The sequence below is a fragment of the Apium graveolens genome, chromosome 9 (assembly GCF_009905375.1).
Source record: "Apium graveolens cultivar Ventura chromosome 9, ASM990537v1, whole genome shotgun sequence".
NCBI classification, from domain to species: Eukaryota; Viridiplantae; Streptophyta; class Magnoliopsida; order Apiales; family Apiaceae; genus Apium; species Apium graveolens.
Genome location: NC_133655.1, coordinates 76,219,357 through 76,243,631, shown reverse-complemented (window position 1 = coordinate 76,243,631; position 24,275 = coordinate 76,219,357). Strand labels below are relative to the sequence as shown.

Genomic DNA, 24,275 nt, shown 5'->3' with positions numbered 1-24,275 from the left:
CATCATCGCGTTGTTGCTCCTCAACCTCAGGGTTCGGAGTTCCGCTACCATATACGATAACGAACTACGCTCCTATCACGATATTTATAAGGGTTCCCATAGGGGTTTTAACTGTCAGTACTACGTTAGGTAGTCCGACTATGAACTTGGCAAGAGTTCTTATTATCTTAGTGAACTTATTATCTTAACGTCCCATCATCTCTGAGGTTTATAACGCTTAGCTCTGATACCATTTCTGTAACACCCCCAGATCCGGGGTCGGGGATCCGGGTCGTCACGGTCTTTCTTTCCACAATATCACTTCACTTAATTAATAATAAATAACCTTATGCTGTGACCCCACACTAACACACACCACAACCCGTTATAGTCTTAGAGATGAAATTTAAATAAGTACAAGTCTTTGAATCCACAATTTAAAAGTTATTACAACCCAAAATGATTACTTGATAAATTTACAGTTAATTGCCATTATCTGCCACAAGTTATAATTATACATAATTGATTCTCAAAAGTAGATGGTCTGATCTACAATAGATCTACCTCTGCAGCTATAGCAGCTACAACATCAACGGGAAGACGCGGGACGCTTCCCACGCGCTTGCGCTGGGTCTGCTGGAGTCTGGCCATCTTTCCTAACTGTTGTTGTGTGATGAAGAAATAAAGCAAGGGTGAGCAGCAAGCCCACCAAAATAATATGTATAATGATTTACAATATATGAGCCTACTCATAATACTCATGAAAGTCTTGGTCAAAAGAAATGAACCAAGTTTGATATCTTAATGCGATGAAGTCGCAAAATATTCAGTATATATACATATATACTTTTCAAAATATTGGAAGTCCTCTTCCATGCATAATATACACAAAGTCCCAGTGTATAACTGTATAAAAAAATATCGTTGCAAGGTGATCTCATATATCTAACCTTGTCTCAACGTTTTTCTGAAAATCTTTGTCATTCATAAGACAATTATTAATTAGATATAAGTTTAAAAGATGAGGTTACCAAATACCCCAATATACTTATATCTTTCCCAATACTACTTGAACTACCACCGTTCAAGTTATAATCAGTTTCAAAAGTTCATCACATAGATGAGACTACAAGACAAGATTTGAATAGATTCAATCTTTGAAATATTATTGAATGAAATAAAGTTACGAGATACTTTATTTAGTCCTGATATATATATATCCACATATATATAACTCTTAAACATTTCCTGGAACCTCTGTTATGTAAAGTATGAACAGAGTTTGAAACATCCAATGAATTTTGGAAAGGAAAAGAATTTTGGCATAAACCCGATATCTCGCTGATCAGGCAAAGATACCAATAAGTAACCTTTTCTACTGTAGATGGATGAATTCCTCACCGGTCATCACCCTGGCCGCATTAGGACCTCGCGCTAGACCGTACCCCGGCCCCTCACGCGTTGATGGACTGCCACCCAGCCACTTACACAATAATAGACCGTACCCCGGCCTGTCGCTTATGCCGACTCAATGAGATGGGCTTACTTCCCGAATGTTGGGCAAGTAATCAATTCATTTACCAAATCTGCAACCTCGTTGCGAATATAAAATACACCACAGAGCCGGATTCCCCAGGTTTTTGAGCGAGTATTTAAATCCCCTTTAAAAAGGAAGATCTTAAATATAAAAATGAGTTTTGGGATCCGCTCTGACTTTTAAAAATCATTTTGAAGACTCGAAAACACTTTAAAGAGTGTTTGGAGTAAGGCTGATTTAATGAAGTAAATCAGTCCCCAGAATATTAGAAAATATCTGAATATTATTAATTAAATAATATTCCCATAAAGAATAATCTTTATAAAAATAATTGAAGTAGAAGTATTAAAACTTATACTTGAAATAAACATTAAATAACCAAAGAAATACTTATATGAAAGTATTATCTTTATTTGAATAATCGAAAATAAGTTTGATTATTAACACCTTACTCTTTAATAAAATAAAGAATATATTACAGCACATAATCGGAGTCATAGATCCTCAAATGAATATTCAAATAATATTCATAAATAATATAAAAGAGTCATAAGCCTTCGAATGAATATTCAAATAATATTCAATAAATAATATAAAAGGAGTCATAAGTCCTCGAATGAATATTCAAATAATATTCAATAAATAATATAAAAGGAGTCATAAGTCCTCGAATGAATATTCAAATAATATTCAATAAATAATATAAAAGGAGTCATAAGCCCTCGAATGAATATTCAAATAATATTCAAATAATAAAATAAACTGAGTCATAAGCCCTCGAATGAATATTCAAATAATATTCAAATAATAAAATAAACTGAGTCATAAGCCCTCGAATGAATATTCAAATAATATTCAAATAATAGAATAAAGGTATCGAATAAACCTTATTCGATCCATAGTTTTAAAAACTATATCCATATATATATATATATATATATATATATATATATATATATAATATACTCGGGAACATCGACTCCCGGTTTAGAAATATGTTCACCTTTTATCCCCTATACTAAGGGTATACGCAACTACTTGCTTATTTCTAGCATAGGTATTATGCAACTATAAGCATTGAAATCAACAGATAGATAACCAGATTACGAAACAGACATGCATATATACCATATCAGCATGCTCCAATATATCGCAAAATTTGCTAATAACAATCATGCACTATCACAAGATATTGCATATACATATATTTACATCACAACAACATTATATCGGGTAGAAAACTTGCCTGAGCGACTGGGGGTTACGAATGGCTCGGGACGAGTCTGGTAACCTATAAGCAACAAGTAAGTTGGAATTAAACCAAAGTCACTTATAAATCTATACTTTAACTAACTTAGACTCTAACACTCGTTTTGCGCTCACTGATTCGCTTAAGTCACTCGGGTACCCTCGGCTCCACCATTTTTAATAATTTAACCTTTACGAGTTTTAAGGCGATTCCTTCGCGAGTGTCTTACCAACTGCCTAACACACTTACCAAAAATGTTTCATACTTCAATTAGTCCTTTTTGGTCTTTAACCTATGTTTCAAAGTAAGGCGAGGGAAAAAGTTTCGTTCGCGAAACGCCGTTACTTGAAACGGTCGTTTCTCCTAAACCGTGCATCGGAATCGAACGAACTACATATCAAAACGAAGCTCGTAACATGAGCTATCTAAACATGGCAGTGGTCACAATCTAGCAGGGGGTCCTCGGGTCCTAATGTTATGCACAAAACAGTCTAAAGAAAATCGGACGTTACGACGGCTATGTTTACGCGATTACCAATATTTATACCACTCCAATTCTTTACCAATTCACTACAAACCACCCAACCATCATCAATACCTCAAACAAAACTTATATCAAGGCAAAGTCAGTCCATAATCTCAAGGTTTTCCAACTTATTCAACCACAAACATGATCTACTAACCATAACTTAAGATTCATTAACCATTAACCAAGATTCATATCCAAAATCACCACAAATCCAACCAAACCATCTATCATACATGGATCTTGCTATACATACATGGATATTTCTATATATACATTAATCCATCCATAAACTCATCAAAACTCAAAGTTCAAACTATAAGTTAAAGGTGAAAGTTGTTTATACCTCCTTGAAGCTTCCTAACACAACCCAAGAGCTTTGAATGCCTAAAAGAACCTTGATCCTTGCTTGTATAACCTTAATCTTTCATAACAATTCAAGAAAACTAAAGTTATTTCTTGAAGGTTACTATTCACCATCTTCTTCCTTGATTTATAGAAAAAGATTGGCTTGGAATTAGAAGCTTAAACTTATAGGAAGTATGTAACTATCCATGGGGAAGCTTAGATAATTACCTTGCTAAATAGTAAGTGGTGGAGCTTGGATCTTCAAATTTTAAGAAATGGGCCGAGAGCTAGCTTGGGAAGAAAGATATTTTTGTGTTTTGTTTGATGAAAATGAAATGATTTGCTTGGTTGGTTGATTTTTGTGTTGTTTTTGGTTAATGACTTAATTAACCTTGATTTTGTGTGGTTATAATTCAACCACACTTCCTTCCCTTCTATGTCATGCTTGTGTCACCTTGCACATGTCATTATGCTCCCACTTGTCCACACCTTGTGGTTTGATGATGTCACAATCCCTGGCTTCTTGTACAAGCTTGTCTCTTGGTCACTTATTTGTTTTACGGTTCGCTTATCTTTCGTTCTCGTTTATCGTTTGAGGGATCATACCCGGGATCTTATTACTTAGGTTCCCTTAACCTTTCTCAATATATTATATTCCTTTTATGATCCTCTCCTATAATCCTTTAATTTCAATCCTTTTTATCCTGTTACCTTATACTCAATTCTCTCCGTATCTTGTGGATTTCCGGGAAAAATCAAAGTGTTCGGAATTGGATTCTGACGATCTTTACATACACTTATATACCACATAGAGTACTAATAATATCCCATAAGATCAATAACAGAACCCCTACATAGCGTGGCATGAAAAGTTTTCTCGTTCAGCAAAAACACTATTCATAAGGGTTTCAAAATTTCTCAAAAATTGGGGTTATTACAAATTGTGCCATCAATTACTGTCTCAAAGCCACCAGTTGCAGATGGTATAGATCTGATTCAAGCAGCAGCAGCAAACTTGAAAGTTGCTGAGAAAGAAAAGTTGAGTTTGATTAACTGGGAGAAGATTGATGAGGAGATACAGAAGAAGTTCCAACTTGTCAATGAGCCAGTTAAGTCAGCCATCCATCACTCTCAAGTCAAGAAAATAAGTGTGAATGAGATGAGCATGAACTATCTGAAAAGGGGACAATCTTCCTGCATCAAGTCTCCAAAGGCTGAAATGATTCTTAAACCAAGGGCAAACTATTCAAAATCATCCTTGAAGAACCCCTTGGATACTGTGTATGAGACACCCAAGCTTGATGAGAAGAAGCTTCTGTCAAGATCAATTGTTTTCTACAAAGATCCAACTGATTCAGCTTCTAAAAAGAGGATTGCTAAGATATTCAGAAATGGGAAGGAGATTTGTGTGGTAGCTGGACATCCTCAATTTGCTTAAGCAAAGAGAGAAGAAAGAGCCAGAATGAAGCAGGAAAAAAGGTAAGCTGCTCTAGATGCAAAGAAGGCTAAACAAAAAAAGAGCAGATTGCTATCTTAGCCAAGCTACAGGCTGTGAGTTCATCCCAACAAATTCCCTCTCAACCATCTGAAGCTACTGAATCAAGGGAGCAAGTTGAAGAACAGAAGAAATCTCCAAGGAAGAAAGAATTGGCTATAGAAAGAAAAAGGAAACTGGATATTGTTGACAAGGAATTGGAAGATCAATTTCCTAAGGAACCCACACCAGCTACAACTCAAGCATCAAAGCCCTCTGTGGTATTTGAAGATATAAGGGTGGTGGATCCCTACAGGAATTTTCATGGTGAACCTATTGTGCCAAAGGATGAGCCAATAGAATGGGATAACATACCAATTCCAGACTTCAGTCTACCAATCCTTAGCAAGCCAAAAAGGACAAAGTCAAGGGCAGTCAAGAAAGTGAAATTGTCACCCCTCAAATCCAAATCTGTAGTCAAAACTCAGCCCAAAGTCAATAAGGGAGACTACTTGTACTTGTGTGACATCAAAGAATTTTCTGATCTAAACCTCTATCTGGATGAACTAGATGAAGTGAGGGGAATTGATGCATACAGAAACCTACCTGAAAGGTTAGTGTTCAAGTACAAAGGAGGAAAGGAGATTCAGTGGCCACTTCACAGGATTCTTCAAGAGAGCCAAGCTGTATTGATTAAAGTTTATTCATCCTTTAAGAAGAACTTTGGGTTCAATGTTACTGCAAGAAGACTAGTATTGAAGAAGATTGAAGAACTAAGGAGTGTTAGAGCTAAAGATGCACTCCCAAAGACTCTTATCATCCCATACACAGGGAGAAGAGTGCATCTAAGGCCCTACTGGATGATGGAGTTCATAGATGACAAAGGTGTGAGAAGATTCTTCAGATTAGAAGACCAACTGAGCATCTCCGACAATGAGACTCTCTTGGAAATGCAAGAAAAGCTAAATCTCTCAGAATCTAATGAACTAGAATTCCACATGCAGCTCCAAAATCAGATTGATGAAAACAACAGAAAGCTTGGAAGAAGATCCAGACCTTCAAGAAACTAGAAAAATCTGCCCAGGCTAGAGGAGCATCTTGAAATGACTGTGAGCTAAACTTTGTACATTTTGATTAATTGAAACACTTTCAGTATTATCTACTTTTCTTTAAAGCTGTATGTTTAGGATGTTTTGTTATCATCAAGTATCTCTTAATTTATGGCTACAATTCCAGTAGACATAAATTGGGGGAGATTGTTGTGCATATGTTGTGTACTTGATGATTTCATAAACAAAACACCTAAGTAGATTTTACTTAGTGAAATAATGTAGCACTCGACGGATAAGAATTATAGTCCCGACGGATAACTCATTATAGTCCCGACGGATGATAACTTATAATCCATTGAGTGAGTAGCTTATGTAATAATGAGTCCGTGGCACATTTCTGCATACACCTTTGTATAAATTCTGTAGTAGCATATAAGTCATGTTGACTTTAACTAGATATGCAGAATAGGTTGATTAATTGTACATAGATGATGTCTTGTAATTCTGCATAAATGAATTGAAGTCAAGTGCCAAAATAGCTACCAACGGATGATTAACAAAGCCATCGACGGATGATCAAATGGCTATCAACGGATGTTTTATATAGCAGTCGACAGATGATCAATGAAGCCATCAACGGATGATCATAAAGTCAACGGATAATCATGTATTCAACGGATAAAGAATTCAAACATCAGTTGACAGTGACAACTGGTCACATGCGTCGGGATGTATGCAAATAGAATGAGGAAGCCTATTAACCGGGTAATAGAGAACAAAGTAACAAAGAATTAGACCCGATAGTTTTTATAATGATTCTATCTTTTGACTTTTTAATCTTGGTAATATATAAACCAAGAAGTAGCAAATAGAAAAAAAGATATGAGATACAAAAACTGAGAAACATTTGTAAGCAGAATTATTAGCATTTCTCTGTATTCTCAGTAGTTCAATTTGTAAGCAGCTGTGAGCATTCTTGCACACAGAGTTCTCTCGATATAATATATATCTCTGGTGGAATTGTTTAAATCCACCAGAAAGTTTTTAAAGACTCTTGTTTTTAAGTACTTATGTTTTGATTCACTTAAGATTTTATTCCGTATTGTGCTAATCAAAACACTTATATTTGTATTCGAGTTTGAACATTTTTATTTTAAGAAAAAGGTTAAAGAATTCCATTCAACACCCCTTTTGCAATTCTTGCTATATTGTTAAGGGACTAACATCTTCTTACTTGAAGAATATTTTTCTCACCCTTAAGTTATAGTAAAAAGATGCTTTTTTCTAGTATTCTACGATCTTAGCATGAGCTTGGTCCCGAACTTCATCGATTAAGTCTAAGGATAACCTCTGCCCTTCTACATTCTCTTCAGCATTGAAATCTTGAATCCTAGGAAATGAATATGATATTTCCATAGGGACAACTGTTTCAACCCTATACACCAACATAAATGGTGTTTCTCCCATCATGACCCTGCATATGGTCCTACATGCCCAAAGTATCGGAAGCATTTCATCTACCCAATTGTTCCTAGACTTTTCAATCCTCTTCTTCAACCCGTCTAGAATAATTCAGTTTATTGCTTCTGCATTCCCGTTGGCTTGAGGGTGGGCAACAGAAGTGAACCACCGCTCAATTTCATTTTCCTCACAGTACTTCTTGAATTCCTCATTATTGAACTGTGTTTCGTTATCGGTTACCAAGATATGAGGAATTACATATCTACACATGATATTTTCCCACAGGAATTGAGCAACTTGCTTGGTTATAATCTTGGCAAAAACCTTGGCTTCGATCGACTCAGTAAAGTAATCAATAGTTACGATAAAAAACTTCCTTTCTGCAGTGGCCATCGGAAAAGGTCCAAGAATATCCATCCCCTTCATAGCAGAAGGGATGTGAGAGTTTATGAAGGTCAGCACTTCATGTGGATTCCTGAAAACTGGCGCATGCTTCTGGAAATGATCACACCTTTTTACGTAGTCTTTGATATCATCCATCATTTCTGGCCAATAGAAGCCTAAGCTAATAATCTTGTGAGTCAGGGCCCTGCCCCCCAAATGTTGGCCACATATTCCTTTATGCACCTCTTCCAAGGCTAGTCATGCCTCATCAGGCCTGAGGCACCTTAGGTAGGGAATCACGAAGGATTTCTTGTACAAAATCACATCAATCAGGGAATACCTCTTGGCTTGCACAGACAACTTTTGTGCCTCTATTGCACCACTGGGGGAGCCACCCGATCTGAAGGTGAGCCTTGATGGGGTCAATCCAAGACTCTCCAAGCCCTGTGAGGGTGACCAACTTAGCATTAATGCTTCATTTTTTTAAGAAATGAAAGTACACACTTCTAGAACTATTCTTAATCTCTGAAGAGGAAAACTTGGACAACGCATCTGCCTTAGAATTTTCCTTCCTCAGAATGTATTCAATGTGACACTCGTCAAACTGAGTCATTACAACTCTTACAAGTCGTACGTATTTGGCGATGGTTTCATCTATGGCCTCAAACTCTCGATTGACCTGGGATACCATAAGTTTCGAGTCTCCATAAACTTTCAAGTTTTTAACTCTCAGTGTTCCAACTATATCCAGTCCAGCTATCTGAGCTTCATAGTCTGCCTCGTTGTTAGTGGTAGGAAAGTCTAACTTCATAGAATACTCAATAAGGAACCCATCGGGAGTTTGTAAAAATAGGCCAGCTCCACTTAAATTTGCTTTAATGCCCCATCAAAATAGAGGACCCATAACTCTCTATTCTCAATATTCTTCTCTCCATATTTTCCATCCATGCCTTGGGATCCTGCCCCCGACTTCTTAATTGTCGATGGTACATCCAACCACGAAGCCTGAGCATTGATCGTTGTCTAGGCTTATACTTAATCTCAAATTCCCCGAGCTCAATGGCCCATTTGATTTGCCTTCCATTGTCTTTAGAAATGTGAATGATATTTCACAGAGGCTGATTTCTCAGTACCTCAATCTTATGCGCTTGAAAATAAGGACACAACTTCCCTAAGGCCATAAACGGGGCTAAATAGAACTTTGTATTGCGGAATAGTTAAACTCAACCCCATGTAGAATCTTGCTGACATAATATAAGGGTTTTTTGGACTTTAAGTTCCTATTATACCAACACGGCACTCAAGGCGCTTTCGGAAATGGCCAGGTATAAATCTAAAGTTTCGTTCAAGACGGGTTTTGCCAACAAAGGGTGTAACGACTGAGAAATTATGATTGCATTATATCATAATAAAGGTGAACTATGTGTTTTATTATGTCATGAAGTGTATTTATTCGTGAAACCCTAGCTGTTATGTGCTATATGTGTTCTGTGTCGTCAGGTTATTTTCCGGGTATTTATCGGATATTTTATTTTATGTTAAATGTTTTTGTACCAAAACTTATATTGCCCAAACTTTGTTTTAATAGATGATTTTCATATAAAATAATTTGCCTTACTTTGACTAGTATGGCTTGTACCATATCGTTATTCTGAACATTCAGTTATTTTAGAAATTTTCTTGTTTCGTAAAAAAATGACTTTTTCGGGCCCCTTCGGGTGTCAAAACCCCCCCAAAAATCATATTTTTATTTTTATAAAATTATGGGACTTTCAACTATTCCATTTCTTTACATTTTTTAATTATTCACAATTTTTGGGAAATTTTGGCATATATAGTGTATATATTAAAAATTTAAAAATTATTGCTCAAAACTTATAAATTAAGGGCCAATTAATTTTATTAGATGTATAATTAGGGCCATAATTTTAACTAGGACTATTATTTTTACTACTATAAATAGCCTAGTTTCTATTTATACTTATATTTAAATTATTAAAAAAACTGGAAAAATCAGAAAATTCTCTGTTTTTGGGTCGGATTTTCCAAATTCGGGTCGTGCAATCAAGATGTGATTTCAATCGATTCTGAGCATCAATCATTGTCGTATAAGTACTCAAATCGAAGATTTTGATCTATTCTTTAAGTTTATATCATCAATTTCATGTTTTAATTCGTTATTTTTCAATTTAAATTTCTAGGGTATATGTTCGAATTAGGGCTTTTTGATTTTAGTGTTATTACGTTGATTTGATGATTGATATAACTTTGTTTGAATAGTTACAGTCGATTTATGTGCTTAATTCCATCAAACGATTCTTGTATGGATGAAATCGATTATTAAGGTTTATACCCAATTTTTTATTTAATCATTTTTGAGTTTGAGTGTTTTTTGGTATGTTGGATGATAGGGGTTGGATTGTAGATGTTTCAATCTTTGATTTAAGCAATAGAACGCGAAGTTTTATGTACAGATGAAGAAAAACGATAATTGGCCGGAGTTTCAATTGATTTCACCGGAGAAGTTGATACAGGGATGTTTTCGGTTGGTTTTGGTCGGAGTTGAATTGCTGTAGTTGTTTGGAATTGTAATATCCGGGATATATCATGTAACTATTTTCTCAATAAATAATTATTATGTGAATTTTGGTGAATTATCTGATGATTGATATTAATATTTGGGTGTTTATATATATAATAAAATTAGGATATTTTAGATTCTAATTATCCAGAATAAAATAAAGATAATTTTGATATTTTTCTGATAATTTTTGGATTGTTATGTGATTTTATAAGGATTTATAGATTTAATAACTATTATTTTGAGTAATTATAAAATTACTTTATAAAACCGGGAATCGTCCAACTTCAACCATTTTTGCATTTTTATAACCCAAAACTCTTTAGAAAACTCCTTCCTAACCTAATCTTGTGATTTTGAACACTTTCCGTATTTTGACTTTCTCGATCCGGGGTACGGTTTGACCCTTATGAGTCCCGGTGCAAAATTTTCGATACAATAACCATTTTTATAGACCAATAAGACCCGTATTCTCGATAGACGGGATATTATTACTTTATTTTTGTATAAAGTATTTTATAAGAAGCTCAGTTTTGATAATTATCCAAATCTGGTATTAAATTGTATCATCTTTATAGTTACTTATCGGCTAAGTAATCTATTTTTGGATTCGATATATAAGTGTAATTATGGAATTATTAAATAAATAAAATATATGATGGTTCTGCTAGCTGTGTGTTGCCTTATTGTTAATTATGGGTAATTGTTAGGTACGAAAAATTACTTGTATAATTAGTTATTGAGCTGTATGAATTTATTTTGCATTTAAAGTGATTTTTATTGAATATTTATTCTCATAAATGTTAAAATTGTTTCTAAAATTATTCTTGTTGCTTTATAATTTTATTTATTATTTTTAGGAGTTCATAAAATTTAGAAACCAATATATTATTAATTATTTATCTTTAAATGAATTTCTGATTGTATTTAATTTTACAATCAGTATTTAATTCCAGATTTCTTCAAAAAAATATGAAATCCATATTTTATTAAGTTTGGAATATTTCGAGAATTTTAAAATTATTCGGGTAATTTTTTGGATTTTATTTACTCGCGCGTTTATTCGTTAATTCGTTAAAATACAGGTCTGATGTAAGTTCCAAAAATGATTAAAAAATCATAAAACTTTTATTTTGCTAACTTTTGAATATTCCGAGAATTGTGGTATGTAATTTATAATTTTTCGACAAATTTTGACGTGCAACTACTTCGTTGAATTGCGAGGAAACTAACCAGAACGTAATTAAAATAACTAGATAATAATAAAAATACGAAACAAACACACAAACACTGATATACACGACTGTCTCTCTCATTCCTCTCTCTCCAGTCTCTCTTTTGCATCTCTCTCTCTCTTCTTTTCTTCACGGAAAATCACTGCCGCCTCCTTCCGTGTTCATTTCTTTTTAATCACAACTCGATTCCGAGTTGTTCTTGGCCGGTGCTCGGTAATTTCGACCACTCTTGCCCTGTATTCCCGGTAATTGCTTCATGGCCGCCTCTGTTTTATTCTCGTCGCCGCCTCCCCTTGCTTTTCCGGGAGGTGGTTGTGTGGTGCGTGTTGTATATATTTACATGTTGTGTGTGCATTGTTGTGTGTGTGTTAGCGTGTGTGTGTGTTTGGTGGTAGTGTGATTTTCCGGTTGTGCCTGTTTTCTTTTTCGGTTGTTCGCGTGTGTTGTGCTCTGTTCGATTGCTTATTTCAATTTACTGATTGAATTTTTATTTTTACAAAAACATATTTGATTGAGATTCGTGAAATACAATATTTTGTGCGGGATTATAATATTAAATTGGTGAAATTCGCGGAGGACGTCCAATATAAACGGAAACCCGCGAATTTTACCGCCATCGGCGATGAGCCTCGGCGAGCCGACGGTGAACAGTGATGATTTTTATCTGAGTCCTACGTTTATAAATTAAATAAATTAGTTCGAAAGTTAGGATCGAAACAAAAATAATGGTTGAATTTTGAAAATTGTATCCGTGGTTGGGATTTACAAATGTTTGGATTATTGGTTGTTGTGATTTGATTGGGTTGACGTCGAATTGTTTCGACAGGTAGGCCGATAAACAAAGGAGACGCTGCCCGATTTTCGGGAAATTAATTCCGAAAATACGGGAACGTAACCCATGATTATCGGAGACGTCGAAAGAGGATATATATATATATATATATACATATATATATACCTATATTATACGAAACCAAATTACGAGTCGTGACAAAATATTTTATAAATAATCAATTACCCTATTTTATGAAAATGGCGAGTATACGTACTTTCCGAAAATAAATACCGAACCGAGTTTTGAAGATGTGAACCATAATTGTTATGTGTATTTCAATAATACATATAAATATGATTCGGGATATGAAATCTATGGGTAAAAGTGATAGTGATATTACGTTAAGTTTAAACGATTATCTGAATTAGGGTATTTCAACCTTGTAGGTCCTAGTTGGGAGGCCCGAGGATTGGCATCGGACTAGGAACGATCTAGTGGTTAGTTGTCGAGCCCAGCAAGGTTCCAATCGAAGGACCTGAGTGTTGGGATCGTATCCAGAATAGGGTAGTGGTTTGACGATAAAGCTGAACGTCCAAGTCACACCAAAGTCAACCTATAATAGTGGTTAAAGCTTATCAAGGCAAGTGTTCCTTACTTTTTCTCCTAATCTACTGCAAATCCTTCATTTTTATTCTAAGTTCAGAATAGTTAACTGTTTTACATTTCGCTGTAATTACTCTTAATTATGCAAGTCACTTTCATTATTGTTCCTATATTATCAATTGATCTCTTGAGCAGATACCTATTCTTCCGGGTTATTTGCGAACCCTGAATTGGGATGTTTTAAAATCAAAATGATTTGCCATCAAAATACTCTACGGGCCGGATGGTTACTATATATATATATATGAGGGCCAGTGATGAGTTGGACCCTATGGGTCGGGGATGGACCGGACCCTTGGGCCATAGTACATGGGTACCCGAATGGATCTATACCTGTAGGTATAGATCTACACTATATCCTGACTGATCAGCAGGGTATGAGTGTGAATGTTACACTAGTGTCCAGTCTAATTCATTGTTGATCGCCATTAACGGCATTCTCTCTCGAAAATTTTTATAATTATAAAACCGGATAAAATCTTGATATAGGAGATGAATCTAGGAATTGCTCGTCACTTCTGTTTTATAATTTAGGGCTTCTAACAACCAATGTTTATTCGCTCAACTACTTCAAAGAAATAGGAATGTTATAAATTATGTAAAGATTTTATCCGGAAAAGTTCTTTTGATATTGATACTTGGAAATCGATAATATACTTGCTGAGCATTTTTTGCTCACTCTTGCTTTGTAAATTCTTATTTCTTTCAGAAACAAATGAGGATAAAAGTGAATAGCTTTTAATAGACATCGGTAGTTAGAAAGATCTCCGTTGCAAGAGGATGAAGATGTTAGAAAATAAGACAAGGGAGTTAGTACAAAGGTATTTAAACTTGTATTTAAATTATTGTAAATTTTAGAAGGTTAGATTCTTGTTTCATACCATAACCTGTAAATGATCCGGAGTTAAGGGGTCACTGTATATTATTTTATATTATGTAAAGATTATTTAGTGACACAAAATCTTGACCCCGAATTTGGGATGTTACAAGTTGGTATCAGAGCAACAGGTTATTGGTCCCTGAAATAAGAATAGGTGAAAGTAAGATAGGAGTGATAGACTATATAAGATAGGAAATACCTAGGCATACTTATTTTAAGTTTGAATTGAGTGTGAATTAGGATTAGCAGATCTGATATGGAATTAGTGAGATAGGATATTATTGAGAAAAATGTAAGGAAAATATAACAACGATATAGATATATTGAGTACTCAGACCCTATAGTAATAAGGAGTCGACAGCTCGACGGAGACTGGGTAAGTTACCCTACTTTTCATGTGGTTTTAAAGAAAATGCGATTGATTCTTCTGAGAACTTTATATCAAGGAAAGTTGGGTGAGTTTTAGTATAATTTAACTTAGAATTAGGTAGTAGGCTAAGCTCCATGTTGGAGGTAACGAGTTGATTGAATCTGACGAAGAACCAGCGTCGCAAGTTCAAAGGCACCATCATTGCGAGAGGTTTCTTATTACTTATCGGGCGCTGCGCATGGAATGATATCAACCTTATTAGGTATAGGTAAGATTAGCAAGAAGGTGCCACCTTATCTATAGATAGAACGTCGAATTGCATTAGTGGTTGTAAGTATAACATCAAGGATGACGATGAGAATATCAAAGACAGTATCAGATGTCAGCATTTGGGTAGAGTTATGAATAAAATGATATACAATGGTAAAATGAAGTTTCATCGACCAATAAATGCGAACAAAATCCAAGGAGAAATATAAAATATACCGAAGTGGAGAGTCCCGTACATGGGTGTTCCTTTAATTAGATATCTCATTAGCGGATTATAAGAATAGCGAGTAACTTATATAAAAATGACGACCAAATGTTTGATTTTTAAAATTTTAAAATGAGTTTTGGAAAAAGATTTTCTTAATAAACTTTCTGAAGATCTTTGCATAAAATGAGTTTCACAACGTGATTATCGAATTACTACTTACGTTCTTGTTATTATAAGTAGAGAATGACCTAAAAGCATAATGGATCTAGACTCAGTATTGTTAGTTCAGAGGACCAAGTAGACCCACTATTATGAGGGAAGTTTAAAGTTTTCCCATGAAAGACGAATGTAAACTTTGTTTAATAATATCAATAATTGAGTCAACATGTTAAAACATTATTTACCCAATTCATGAGATTATTAAAGTTTAACAAGATTCGTAATTCAAAAAGTTAGAGGATAATTGAAGGAAAATGGAAGGATCTTCCAAATGATTGGAGAAGAATAATATTCTTATCGACGAAGTTGAGATGTTGCGTGATTAACGGCTATTCTACGCGACATAGACGGAGTTGGAAGCAATGACTATAAATTTCGTAAGGACGCGATTATGATCGAACAATTAGAGTATTTAATGTGGAGGCATTTCCAGACGACATTCCGAAGTTATGATGTGACCTAAATTGTAAATCTGTTATTCAAATGATCCCTGAAGGTATATTTAAGTGAAGGGTGGACGATGACCAACACTGTCATTCTTTTCTCAATACGATAATATATATTCTTCTTGATTCTTGAACACGTATGAGCTCTTTCTATTAATAAATTATATGAGGTGAGAATGAAAGAAAATTTATTGTATTCCTTCCAAATTATTTCTCTTATCAAAATATTGCTTTCTAATTGAGACAAACAGTGTTGTGGTATGATGCTTTGTCGAAATGATGAAGAGTCGGGTGGGACGCCACCTAATCATGTGCTATATGCCATATAGTATGAAATACTGGCCATCTTGAGTACAAATATGGTTGTCTCATTTATATCTGAATCCTCACTCATTCTTCCTCCTTCAATTATTATTTATTGACTTATGGATTCTTCCAATTATTTTGTTATATGGTTGTTCTTTACACAGCTTTTCAATCAAAATCATATACACAAACTCTCTTCTTGTGTAAAGTCTATTCTTTGAAAATTTTCAAAAGGAATGGAATAGTCCCGTGTAGTAGCTGGAATCACATGTCAAATATAGAGATGATTGCAAGCCAATAAATAGTGGACATTTATGTGTAAGGGAAAAATTGATACACATATCACGGGGTTGTCACCAAGACATCTAATCCGACGGTTGTTCCTGTTACGGGAATTTTATCAATACGTTAGATGGCCTTAACTCGATGCACTTCAAGTCAGAAGATTTTGACGTGAGATGAAGAGTTAGCGAACCGTAGTAAGTAAATTAATATATAAAATAATAAGGTGAAGCTGTGTATATCAGACAAAGCAAACGAGTGTCGGGACGATAATTGAAGACTAACGAATTCTTAAAAATGACTCAGACAAGCGATTAATACATGAAGCATCCTTCCATCGCGGGAAGATATTGGGCATAAAGATTCAAGATCGAAGAAATCTTAATTGCAAACAAATTTCGAGTGTATTTTTCAAAGAATGGTTAGGTTCTCTAACTTGAATCACTGAGTATGGTGAATTTAACACCCTAACCGAGCCATGAACGTAAATTCGGTATGGTAACATAAGTGAAGATGGAGGAATGGTAATCCAATTATGAAATCTTTTAGAAAGTAATGATCTAAAATTAATTGAGTTTTCACCAGATTGTGATAATGATAGTGTTGATTAAGACCCTGCATAGGTTATTAAAGGATAAACAGATTAATTAACTAAAATAAATGTATATCGTCAAAGATAGAGGATTGGTGTGTTTGGTTGAAGGATGCAGCATAATTCTTAAGAGTAACTATACATAATTAGTAATAGTAATAAATAAGATTAAGAGATGTCCTTGAGATGGATTTATGATTAGGCCTAAGTAATATAAACCAATAATTAGAAAGCTTGAATTTAAAGGTAAGTTAAAGAATCACGAAATAAAGTTTTTGAGAAACAACACGATAATTTTAAGTTCATTAGTGATATTTAGTAATATTCTGAAAGAACTGAGAAAAGGTATGGTTATATTAATCATTGTTGGTTTAAGACCTTAATCCAATTCAAAAAATGTATGCTATGTCAGTTAGTAGTACATTTGGTGGTCAGCATGATATATTCTGAAATATGGTTAAATGATGAGTTTGGTTGATGGAAATGGATGGATATGATTGTGGATGCTTTGGTTGATTATGGGTGTCGGCCTGAGTCCGTCTGGTAGTCAATATTATAGGGGAAATGCTGCTCAAATTTTCAGAAAATACCCTACTTTTAAGGATAGAAAATCTACTTTTATATGTTTTGAGATTCTCATTGGTACTCCAAATGATTACGATCTCGGTTCTTGAGAAAGATTGTTATGACCAAATCGACTTTATATAATTGGTCTTTGATTTAATTTAGCTTGTCATCACTTGGTTTAATTGATAAATTAAAAGAGTTAATTGATTAACTTTACTAACTTATGATTAGTTAGGTGGAAATCAGTTCCAATTAGATTAAGTCAAATTTTGACATGATTTTCATATCCGAAATCAAAGCAATTAGGAATTTGGAGGAAGTAAAGACATTAGTAAAAACCGGAAGTCTAGTAGAATTAGCGCAATGTTACTGCAAGCCTGTGCGAGGTTTTATCTAGATAAATATGCCTTTCAAATAAATAAGAAGAATATTTTCAAGAACCGAAGGTTCAAAATAGAGCAAAGAAATTTTATCATCGGTAATAGTGCTCCCCGAAGGACGTGAATGTATATCTATATAGAATGACGAGGTAATGGAAGTTACTATGAAATACTAGAAAACTCGCGAATACAGGTATCTGATTTATGACAGAGACTGGCAATATTGTGTCGATTATGTAGGAAAGAATATATATATAACTTACACAAACCCCCAATAATTGTAAACATATCTCCAATTCAAGAGAGCTAAATATGAGATATGGAATAGTGAGAGTTAATTAGAAGTAAAAGTGTGTGATCAATGGTGATTTAGGTAATGCTAAGAAAATAGTTGTCAATGGGTTTTGATGATTCTGTTGGTAAGAAATTTAATATTTACAAATAAAAAGCCTTCATTCCAGTGTTAACCCCAGAGATGGCTTGTCTAATAATGAATACATTAGTATTATCAAGAAAAAGAGGTCCCTTATATTTAAGAGAGATAATAAATGATGAGAATAGAGAACTAATTAAGAAAAGAAGTGGAATCAACAGGATGATAAAGAAATTTTATAAAATGGTACACGATATAAGTAAGTCGTGAACGTCAGATGTGCCAGAACTGATGTAAGAACAAAGTGAAACGCCGATAATTGGAGATAGGAATTTTATTCGAAAAATGCGCGTAAATAGGAAAGGTTAAATGAAGTTATTGGTGGGCATGACATAAGAACAGAAAGTGAAGGACATGTAAGAAATTGTTATATCTACTGAAGAACCAGAACCTGCATCAAAGGGTGAACATGATACCGTAATGATTTCAACATGAATATAGTTCGTTAAGGGGTGATATAGTATAATCACTTGAAAACTTGAGACGAAGAAACCGTTATTTGAAATGCGAGGAATAAGTTCGTTATTGCTTCAAGGAAATGGTGGTGTGTTATCAGATTCAAGTATAAATTGTAATTATTGATATTATTATTTGATTAATATGTTGGAAGAAATATGGAAAACGGTATGAACCGTGCTGAACCGAAATAAGTTATACCACTCATGAATAGATAGGCACAATTAAGGCAGAATTAAGAAATAGGAGTTGGTTAAATTGTGACAACTCGAGAAATTCAGGTTACTCCTAGAATATGATACAAGACATAAAGCGGAAGATGACTATATGATAATATGGCATGAAGAAGGGAATGAACGTTACCTGTGGCGGAACTTCAGAGAAAAGCATTGTAATAAATGATATAACGGAACTCCCTAGAACCAAATAAAATGATGATATGAGTTATATTATATGGGAAAGGTATCCAAATTAATATATTTTCTTTTAAATAGTAAAAGATTCTCGCTCGATGAATATACTCGATAGTGATTAAAAACAAATTGAGGTATACTATCAAGTGGTGAGTTAAATGCAATTATTAAGATTTTCTCCTTAATTTTTAAATTTTAGAATGGGCTTAAGACATTTAGAAACCGAAGATGTCATGAGCTCAATATATCGGGCGCAGATGGATGAAAAGTACAGTAGATCGATTAAAGGTTCTCGAATATGATTGAAAACAATCACATGCCAGACTAATCGAACAAAAAGAGACATGGAAAGTAAAGTAGAGTAGCAAGTGAAAATGGGAGGCATTCATTGGCATGAATTATTAGAATTAGAAAGAAAATAAGATCAGTGTGAGTTAAAGTTAGTCTCTTGGGACAGTAAGATAAGTAGAAAAATTATGAATGAGTTGGCCTTGTTGTCACATGTATAACGAGTTCATAAAATGTGTATATGGGTGTAACCAGGAAGAGTAATTTAGCTCCATATGTAGGGAATGGAGACTTGAGTCAGGTTGTATGAGAAACTGACAGATTTTGATGTCGGTTAGAGACCGTTGAGTAATGATTGATGTTGTGAATTAAAGTTTATGAAAGAGTAGTAAGGTTGAGAGGTCAACCTTAGAAATTATAAGTAAGATACGTGAAAAGTATCATTATCTGTTCCTTAGTATGATTCTGAGGATAAAATCTTTTTAAGGGGGGGAGGATGTAATATCTGGAATATATCGTGTAACTATTTTCTCAATAAATAATTATTATGTGATTATTACGTGAATTTTGGTGAATTATCTAATGATTGATATTAATATTTGGGTGTTTATATATATAATAAAATTAGGATATTTTAATTTCTAATTACCCAGAATAAAATAAAGATAATTTTGATATTTTTCTGGTAATTTTTGGATTGTTATGTGATTTTATAAGGATTTATACACTACAAGAAAAATAGCTTCACACAACTATTTTGCACCATTGTCTGTCACTGAGGTTTTCCGTCGTCTATCGAGGCTCCGTCTGATTGCCTTTAAACAACGGTGACTTAAACTGTGACTAGAAGCAACTTAGCACAACTGTTAAGCAACACTTGTATAAAGATGAAAGAGATAACATTTGAAAAATATGAACTATTGTCTGAATATTGAACGTACAACAGTTTTATATAAAAAACTTTATTCTAGTGTGTTACACACAACAATTTAAAAATATGAACTGTTATCTAAATATTTGTTTAAAGAAGAAAGATACAACAGTTTTAAAATATGAACCATTGTCTCAATACCTAAAATTAATAGTTTTAAAAATAAAAATTTTGTTTTAGTTCTATAAACAAAACGGTTTCTTAAGACCCTTGTCAAACAATGGTTTCTAAAATTTTCATATTATTGTTATAGTCTTCCTCAAATGACAGTTTTTTTTATTGTGTATTATCTGGATATTTATTCAACAATACTTTTATTCAGAAGCAATTACCCACATTATCACAGAAAACTAATTTTGTAAGTAGCATTTTTTTAGTGGATTTCACACAACAATTTACAAAATTAAGCTCATTTAAAATATATCAATTAATAATTTATAAATAAAATGGTGTAATAATTATTTTTTAATTTCACAACTAAAATCAAAATTTAATAACCAAAATTTATAAGAGACTACAATTATAACTATAAATCTAGTTTTTTACAATTCTTTGTCAAAGTGGAGATTGAGATCCACATCTCCCCTTATTTTCCTTCAATCTTCATACTTGACCTTGTAAGTTACTTATGCAAAAGTACCGTCTACATGTACTGCTTGTCTAGAAGACAATAAAAAACTCGAAAGCACTCTACTCTATCCATTTTATAGAGGAAAAGATCGAGAAAAAGATATCCAATTTTTTTGAGAAGTCTAATATATGTCCCAGCTGCAAGGTCACAATGACCAACACAATTGCGGCCGTGGCTCTCAGCTTCTCTGGACACTTATCCTGTAAAAAATATGCTGATAAGTTCATGGCCGTGACGTCTTTTAGTGCATCTTCAACTGTGTTCTTGATTTCAGTACCTTTGATTGGCTTGCTTAAGTTGCACCACTGCACTTGCATTCTTTATCACACTGGTGTTACCTGCATTGATCTTGGCAAGGCATTTAGTACCGGTCAAGATACTGCTGATCTTTATTGAACCAGCTGCACAAAAACACATGAAATGCCATATATAATTTATATGTAAAGAATTAATCCGCAGTGTGAATTTATATTTAGCATCAGGTATTGAAAAGGATGTTTATCATTTTGTCCCGACCATAGGTCATCTAAATGAGCCTTGCAGAAAAAAAAAGATCCTGGAGAGCTGTGACATAAATGTTCTTAAAGTTTCTACCAGGAGACCCCAGAAGGTGATCCTTAAATGAAGTCACAACCTCCCCACGTAAGTTCCACACAGCTACTGTTTCATTCCTTAATGTCAGGAATAATTGAGTGTTATGAAGAAAAATGAACATTGATGGCGCCATAGATTCAGTTCTTTAATTTCACCTCTATTATCTCAGAGGTCAGAACCTGTACATAAAAATTTCCAACTTTACACTCAAACCATACAATTCTACAGAACAGAATAAACATTTATATTCTAAGAAATATCTATTGAAAATAGGTATTTGACAATTTCAAGGTGTTGTTAAGAAATTTCATCCAATGTGTTGTTAAACAAGTTGTAGTTTGATACGGTGACAATACCTAGCATAGCACTACATTTAAACCAAGTTAATACCTTTTGCCTGTACAATATATTAATTTCACTAACTAAATTTGTATATAAATGAATGGTGTCTATGACTTGTGTATTGTCTATATAAAGAGCAGGGACTTTGAGATATTGGTTCAAGGTCATGCATTTTAAAGGTCATTTGTGAACAAACACAAATAAAGAATGGATGGAAAAGTGTGAAAGATTATGTTAATCAGGTCATATACATACCAATTGGACTATTTGTTGTATTGAAACGTAGCTCTTTAAATTCTTCCTAGTCATCCTGAAGTTCAAATAGGACAAAGCGTAACTATAAGGGATATATGCAACATTATAAAACTATTTTAAAATAAAATAAATACGAAACAAGCTAACATTTTCTAGTGGTCGTTAACTACTAATTCGTGTAGAACCGTGCAAGTTATATTCTGGAGAAGCATTGTACATAGTTGACTATTAATAACTAACCAAATAGAGGGACATGATTACAATGCACAACGACAAGATAATGAGAAAAAACAAGCCATATCCAGTTCATAAACTATTAACATACAACTTTCAATATATCAGATTCAAAAGATAAATGGTAACAAGTATAGAAGCCTTTCTCAAAATTTAAGTAATTCATCATCACCAATAAAATGTTAAGATTCTGCAAAATGGTAACAATGATCTATAACAAATTGAAAATTAGGAAGACGTTGTAATCATGTAATTGGAAAACTCTTCATTAATAGATTCTACTAACCATCAATTGCAGCATCTTGGCTGTTAGCCACAAGCCTGTCTTCTTCAGCAAGTAGGTGTACATCTTATAATCCTCCAAGTTGTCCAACCCTTATCAATCCACCATCTTTATTACTAATTTTCTGCAGAATTTTAGCCTCTTCTTTGTAAATCTTAGATTACAAATCGAATAGGTAAATATACTATGGTATACAAAACTTACATAATTCCTATCTAAAAAATATGCTTTTTATAAAGTTACTGAATATTTACAAAAATGCATTATTTTTTCTAATTATAAACTCAGTCACAAATAATAAGAATAGCAATGCACATCCTTTTTTAAGAGTTTTTCTGCAGTTTTTTTTGCTTTCTCAAGTGCAAACAACACACATAATGTAGTAAAAATTCTTTAAAATACCCCAAAATTTATAGCAAAAATCCCCAAAATGTATTTAAATAAAACTTTTCAGGTTATTGATATGTACTTACTCCTCTTTTCAACTTCTTACAAAGAAAAAAATATTACAAAAGATTCAAAAAAGTTTAACACTTATAAAGCAAATATGTTCGTTAACTGTGTTTCTACAAAAAAGGAACCTTCACAATTGAGAACAAGAACCAAATTTCAAAAAACCAAGCACAAAATATAAATATACATCAAAGACCCAGCACAATTTGAACACATATAAGTTCAAGCATTAAAATATAAAACCAACATACTGAAGATATAGTAGGTAATTAGATAAGCTCTGACTGAGATGAGATGAAGCCCTAATTCCCTGAAATTTCAAATAAAAAAACAAGACGATACATACCAAATCGTGAGGATACAGAAGTTGTTATTGAATTTGTGAAGAGAGTTTTGTTGTAACTAACAATCCATCCAATTAGTAGTTGTAAATCAAACTTTTTGATAGACTTTTTGTAAGAGGGTTACAAAAGAAAGGGAGAAGAAAGAGTAGATCTGAGGGAAAGAAGGGAGTCTAAGAGTTTTGTGTGAATTATTTGCCCAAGGGGGAAAAATATCTGCCAAAAATTTTCACCTCGTGACTCGTGTCATGCTACTTGTATTGTAATACTTTGATATATATATATATATATATATATTTATTAAATTGTTATTAATTACTTTAGGAGTTATAATTATATTTTTTTATCTAATTTTATTTATATTTATATATTACTAAAATTAATATAATGTTAAAGATCTATGTTCGAATCATCAAAAAATAATGTAGAAAAGTTAATTTGTTAATCGGGAACAAATCTCATGCAACTACTAGTTTTTATAGATTTTTATTATAAAAGCATACAAAATAAATTTAAAATATGTTAATTATTTTTTCACTTGACCAAAATAAAAAGAACTTAACATCTGTTCGGTTGGATCATTAGAAAAATCATTTTAAAAATTTATCTAGTAAATCGGGAACGAGTCTCGTTGTTTGGAGTTGTACTTTTACAAGATTTTTCTAATCCTGACATGCAAGATGAATTTGAATTTTTTTTAATATTTTTGTCATATAACTAAAATTGATATATCTTAACATCCGTACGGTTGGATCGTCGAAAAAACCATTTTAAAAATTTATCTAGTAAATCGGGAACGAGTCTCGTTGTTTGGAGTTGTACTTTTACTAGATTTTT

At 33.4% G+C, this 24,275-nt stretch overlaps 1 long non-coding RNA gene across 1 annotated transcript; it reads right to left on the bottom strand.

The window, feature by feature from the left end:
• Positions 1 to 20,905: 20,905 nt before the first annotated feature.
• Positions 20,906 to 22,748, bottom strand: LOC141683207 (uncharacterized). Its single transcript, XR_012560161.1, has 4 exons — positions 22,648 to 22,748; positions 22,128 to 22,182; positions 21,214 to 21,709; positions 20,906 to 21,136 (listed from the first exon to the last, which is right to left on the bottom strand). It is a non-coding gene; the product is annotated as an uncharacterized LOC141683207 (long non-coding RNA).
• Positions 22,749 to 24,275: the final 1,527 nt, after the last annotated feature.